Source organism: Crinia signifera, unplaced genomic scaffold (assembly GCF_055691185.1).
Source record: "Crinia signifera unplaced genomic scaffold, ASM5569118v1 HAP2_SCAFFOLD_371, whole genome shotgun sequence".
In the NCBI taxonomy this organism is placed as follows: Eukaryota; Metazoa; Chordata; class Amphibia; order Anura; family Myobatrachidae; genus Crinia; species Crinia signifera.
The window spans coordinates 77,712-84,396 of NW_028142264.1; the positions used below are offsets into that span (position 1 = coordinate 77,712).

At 44.6% G+C, this 6,685-nt stretch overlaps 1 long non-coding RNA gene across 1 annotated transcript in view; it reads left to right on the top strand.

Annotated features, from left to right (window-relative positions):
* LOC146055220 (uncharacterized) overlaps positions 1-6,365 on the top strand; it is a 42,038-nt gene extending 35,673 nt beyond the window's left edge. The window contains exon 7 of the long non-coding RNA XR_014468530.1: positions 1,578-6,365. This is a non-coding gene — a long non-coding RNA (uncharacterized LOC146055220). The remainder of the gene's footprint in view (positions 1-1,577) is intronic.
* Positions 6,366-6,685: the final 320 nt, after the last annotated feature.

Consider the following 6,685-nt stretch of genomic DNA (forward strand, 5'->3'; position numbering starts at 1 on the left):
GAAAGCCGGTACGGCCCAAGAAATGTGCCGGCCGCGGCGTGATGGTTGGGGGGTGAAAGCCGAAAACGGTGCATGAGATGTTCCTGCCGCTGTGAGGTGCTTATTTTCTACAAAAGTAAGTGAAAATAATAATTTTCACCTATTTTGGTAGAAATGAAGTGATAATATATAGGCCCCATATACCTTTTTCGCACTGCTGTACCCTATCACACTTAATTGGGGTGTGAAAACCGGAACTGGCAAATAACTTTTTCCATACGCAGCTATGTGCCTGGAAGGTGTGGTGCTTATTTTCTACAAAAGTGAGTGAAAATAATCATTTTCACCTACTTTGGTAGAAATAAAATGATAACATATGGGCTCAATATACCACTTTCAAACCACTGTACCCTATCACACTTGATTGGGGTGTGAAAACCGAAACCAGCAAATAACTTTTTCCATACCCAGCTATGTGCCTGGAGGGTGAAAGCTGGAACCTGTGAATGAAATGTCACCACCTTGGCAGGGTGCTTGGGGGAGTAAAGCCGGAACCGACGCATGAGATGTTCTGGCCGCGACGAGGTGCTTTTGGGAGTGAAAGCCGGAACCGGCGCAAGAAATGTTCCGGCCGCGGCGTGATGGTTGGGGGGTGATAGCTGAAAACGGTGCATGAGATGTTCCTGCCGCTGTGAGGTGCTTATTTTCTACAAAAGTAAGTGAAAATAATAATTTTCACCTATTTTGGTAGAAATGAAGTGATAATATATAGGCCCCATATACCTTTTTCGCACTGCTATTCCCTATCACACTTGATTGGGGTGTGAAAACCGGAACTGGCAAATAACTTTTTCCATGCGCAGCTATGAGCCTGGAGGGTGAGGTGCTTATTTTCTACAAAAGTGAGTGAAAATAATAATTTTCACCTACTTTGGTAGAAATAAAATGATAATATATGGGCTCAATATACCACTTTCAAACCGCTGTACCCTATCACACTTGATTGGGGTGTGAAAACCGAAACCAGCAAATAACTTTTTCCATACTCAGCTATGTGCCTGGAGGGTGAAAGCTGGAACCTGTGAATGAAATGTCGCTACCTTGGCAGGGTGCTTGGGGGAGTAAAGCCGGAACCGACGCATGAGATGTTCTGGCCGCGACGAGGTGCTTTTGGGAGTGAAAGCTGGAACCGGCGCATGAAATGTTCCGGCCATGGCGAGGTGCTTTGGCAAGGTGCCAGATCTGGCACATGAGATTGCCATGCAGGGGGGTGAAAGCCTAAACTGGCGCATGAGATGTTCCAGGCACTGTGAGGTGCTTGGGGGGTGATAGTCCCTGACAGCTCCTCAAGACTGGCTGCTGCAAAGTACGTACCCGGGGACATGCTCAGTTTGTAAAACTGAGTGCCGGGTCCACAGTTAAGGGTCTAATATGTGCTGTAGCATGTATTTGCAATCACTGTGGCAGGGACTGATAAGGATGACTTGTGTTGTCTGTACAGTACTGCATTTATGAGTGTTACGATGTAAGACACAGTATTAATAAATATTCATGTATGTCATGAACATATTATCGCGCCTCCTTCTTCTTTTTTTCAGGTAGACCTTCTCCATGAATGAATTGTGATGTCAACTACTTACCCACCTACATCTCTGGACTACTGTGACGTCATTTTTACTACAGCATATTCCAAACCTCGGATGGCAGAAGCAGCTACCCACAACAGGTAAGGAGGCGCGATAATATCTTGCTGGCATACATGCGTGTTTATCAAATGTGTATATTTGTTATAGACCCGTACATTACGTTTAAAGTTTGATGAATTTAGGTCCTTATATTATTTTATGCAGACAGCGAGCCAAATCAGGACTGATATCTGTGCAGGAGATATCAGTGATATTGTCTGCATTGCCTTTTTATTGAATGTCAAGAATACTTATTTTGTACTAAAGTAGGTGAATATAATAATTTTCACCTACTTTGATAAAAATTAAGTGATAGTACATAGGCCCCATATACCACTTTCACACCGCTGTACCCTATCACACTTGATTGGGGTGTGAAAACTGTACACGGTGAATAACCTGCTCCATAAGCAGCTCTGTGCCTGGAGGGTGAAAGCTGGAACCTGTGAATGAAATGTTCCCGACTTGGCAAGTTGCTTGGGGGAGTAAAGCTGGAACCGACGCATGAGATGTTCTGGCCGCGACGAGGTGCTTTTGGGAGTGAAAGCCGGAACCGGCGCAAGAAATGTTCCGGCAGCGGCGTGATGGTTGGGGGGTGAAAGCCGAAAACGGTGCATGAGATGTTCCTGCCGCTGTGAGGTGCTTATTTTCTACAAAAGTAAGTGAAAATAATAATTTTCACCTATTTTGGTAGAAATGAAGTGATAATATATAGGCCCCATATACCTTTTTCGCACTGCTGTACCCTATCACACTTAATTGGGGTGTGAAAACCGGAACTGGCAAATAACTTTTTCCATACGCAGCTATGTGCCTGGAAGGTGAGGTGCTTATTTTCTACAAAAGTGAGTGAAAATAATAATTTTCACCTACTTTGGTAGAAATAAAATGATAACATATGGGCTCAATATACCACGTTCAAACCGCTGTACCCTATCACACTTGATTGGGGTGTGAAAACCGAAACCAGCAAATAACTTTTTCCATACTCCGCTATGTGCCTGGAGGGTGAAAGCTGGAACCTGTGAATGAAATGTCACCACCTTGGCAGGGTGCTTGGGGGAGTAAAGCCGGAACCGACGCATGAGATGTTCTGGCCGCGACGAGGTGCTTTTGGGAGTGAAAGCCGGAACCGGCGCAAGAAATGTTCCGGCCGCGGCGTGATGGTTGGGGGGTGATAGCCGAAAACGGTGCATGAGATGTTCCTGCCTCTGTGAGGTGCTTTTTTTCTACAAAAGTAAGTGAAAATAATAATTTTCACCTACTTTGGTAGAAATGAAGTGATAATATATAGGCCCCATATACCTTTTTCGCACTGCTGTACCCTATCACACTTGATTGGGGTGTGAAAACCGGACCTGACAAATAACTTTTTCCATACGCAGCTATGTGCCTGGAGGGTGAGGTACTTATTTTCTACAAAAGTGAGTGAAAATAATAATTTTCACCTACTTTGGTAGAAATAAAATGATAATTTATGGGCTCAATATACCACTTTCACACAGCTGTACCCTATCACACTTGATTGGGGTGTGAAAACCGAAACCAGCAAATAACTTTTTCCATACTCAGCTATGTGCCTGGAGGGTGAAAGCATGAACCTGTGAATGAAATGTCACCACCTTGGCAGGGTGCTTGGGGGAGTAAAGCCGGAACCGACGCATGAGATGTTCTGGCCGCGACAAGGTGCTTTTGGGTGTGAAAGCTGGAACCGGCGCAAGAAATCTTCCGGCCGCGGAGTGATGGTTGGGGGGTGAAAGTCGAAAATGGTGCACGAGATGTTCCTGCCGCTGTGAGGTACTTATTTTCTACAAAAGTAAGTTAAAATAATAATTTTCACCTACTTTGGTAGAAATGAAGTGATAAAATATATAGAGCCCCATATACCTTTTTCACACTGCTGTACACTATCACACTTGATTGGGGTGTGAAACCCGAAACTGGCAAATAACTTTTTCCATACGCAGCTATGTGCCTGGAGGGTGAGGTGCTTATTTTCTACAAAAGTGAGTGAAAATAATAATTTTCACCTTCTTTGGTAGAAATAAAATGATAATATATAGGCTCAATATACCACTTTCACACTGCTCTACCCTATCACACTTGATTGGGGTGTGAAAACCAAAACCAGCAAATAACTTTTTCCATACTCAGCTATGTGCCTGGAGGGTGAAAGCTGGAACCTGTGAATGAAATGTCACCACCTTGGCAGGGTGCTCGGTGGAGTAAAGCCGGAACCGACGCATGAGATGTTCTGGCCGCGACGAGGTGCTTTTGGGAGTGAAAGCCGGAACCGGCGCAAGAAATGTTCCGGCCGCGGCGTGATGGTTGGGGGGTGAAAGCCGAAAACGGTGCATGAGATGTTCCTGCCGCTGTGAGGTACTTATTTTCTACAAAAGTAAGTGAAAATAATAATTTTCACCTATTTTGGTAGAAATTAAGTGATAATATATAGGCCCCATATACCTTTTTCGCACTGCTGTACCCTATCACACTTGATTGGGGTGTGAAAAACGGAACTGGCAAATAACTTTTTCCATACGCAGCTATGTGCCTGGAAGGTGAGGTGCTTATTTTCTACAAAAGTGAGTGAAAATAATAATTTTCACCTACTTTGGTAGAAATAAAATGATAACATATGGGCTCAATATACCACGTTCAAACCGCTGTACCCTATCACACTTGATTGGGGTGTGAAAACCGAAACCAGCAAATAACTTTTTCCATACTCCGCTATGTGCCTGGAGGGTGAAAGCTGGAACCTGTGAATGAAATGTCACCACCTTGGCAGGGTGCTTGGGGGAGTAAAGCCGGAACCGACGCATGAGATGTTCTGGCCGCGACGAGGTGCTTTTGGGAGTGAAAGCCGGAACCGGCGCAAGAAATGTTCCGGCCACGGCGTGATGGTTGGGGGGTGATAGCCGAAAACGGTGCATGAGATGTTCCTGCCTCTGTGAGGTGCTTTTTTTCTACAAAAGTAAGTGAAAATAATAATTTTCACCTACTTTGGTAGAAATGAAGTGATAATATATAGGCCCCATATACCTTTTTCGCACTGCTGTACCCTATCACACTTGATTGGGGTGTGAAAACCGGACCTGACAAATAACTTTTTCCATACGCAGCTATGTGCCTGGAGGGTGAGGTACTTATTTTCTACAAAAGTGAGTGAAAATAATAATTTTCACCTACTTTGGTAGAAATAAAATGATAATTTATGGGCTCAATATACCACTTTCACACCGCTGTACCCTATCACACTTGATTGGGGTGTGAAAACCGAAACCAGCAAATAACTTTTTCCATACTCAGCTATGTGCCTGGAGGGTGAAAGCATGAACCTGTGAATGAAATGTCACCACCTTGGCAGGGTGCTTGGGGGAGTAAAGCCGGAACCGACGCATGAGATGTTCTGGCCGCGACAAGGTGCTTTTGGGTGTGAAAGCTGGAACCGGCGCAAGAAATCTTCCGGCCGCGGAGTGATGGTTGGGGGGTGAAAGTCGAAAATGGTGCACGAGATGTTCCTGCCGCTGTGAGGTACTTATTTTCTACAAAAGTAAGTTAAAATAATAATTTTCACCTACTTTGGTAGAAATGAAGTGATAAAATATATAGAGCCCCATATACCTTTTTCACACTGCTGTACACTATCACACTTGATTGGGGTGTGAAACCCGAAACTGGCAAATAACTTTTTCCATACGCAGCTATGTGCCTGGAGGGTGAGGTGCTTATTTTCTACAAAAGTGAGTGAAAATAATAATTTTCACCTACTTTGGTAGAAATAAAATGATAATATATAGGCTCAATATACCACTTTCACACTGCTCTACCCTATCACACTTGATTGGGGTGTGAAAACCAAAACCAGCAAATAACTTTTTCCATACTCAGCTATGTGCCTGGAGGGTGAAAGCTGGAACCTGTGAATGAAATGTCACCACCTTGGCAGGGTGCTCGGTGGAGTAAAGCCGGAACCGACGCATGAGATGTTCTGGCCGCGACGAGGTGCTTTTGGGAGTGAAAGCCGGAACCGGCGCAAGAAATGTTCCGGCCGCGGCGTGATGGTTGGGGGGTGAAAGCCGAAAACGGTGCATGAGATGTTCCTGCCGCTGTGAGGTACTTATTTTCTACAAAAGTAAGTGAAAATAATAATTTTCACCTATTTTGGTAGAAATGAAGTGATAATATATAGGCCCCATATACCTTTTTCGCACTGCTGTACCCTATCACACTTGATTGGGGTGTGAAAACCGGAACTGGCAAATAACTTTTTTCATACGCAGCTATGTGCCTGGAAGGTGAGGTGCTTATTTTCTACAAAAGTGAGTGAAAATAATAATTTTCACCTACTTTGGTCGAAATAAAATGATAATATATAGGCTCAATATACCACTCTTACACCGCTGTACCCTATCACACTTGATTGGGGTGTGAAAACCAAAACCAGCAAATAACTTTTTCCATACTCAGCTATGTGTCTGGAGGGTGAAAGCTGGAACCTGTGAATGAAATGTCACCACCTTGGCAGGGTGCTTGGGGGAGTAAAGCCGGAACCGACGCATGAGATGTTCTGGCCGCGACGAGGTGCTTTTGGGAGTGAAAGCTGGAACCGGCGCATGAAATGTTCCGGCCATGGCGAGGTGCTTTGGCAAGGTGCCAGATCTGGCACATGAGATTGCCATGCAGGGGGGTGAAAGCCTAAACTGGCGCATGAGATGTTCCAGGCACTGTGAGGTGCTTGGGGGGTGATAGTCCCTGACAGCTCCTCAAGACTGGCTGCTGCAAAGTTCGTACCCGGGGACATGCTCAGTTTGTAAAACTGAGTGCCGGGTCCACAGTTAAGGGTCTAATATGTGCTGTAGCATGTATTTGCAATCACTGTGGCAGGGACTGATAAGGATGACTTGTGTTGTCTGTACAGTACTGCATTTATGAGTGTTACGATGTAAGACACAGTATTAATAAATATTCATGTATGTCATGAACATATTATCGCGCCTCCTTCTTCTTTTTTTCTG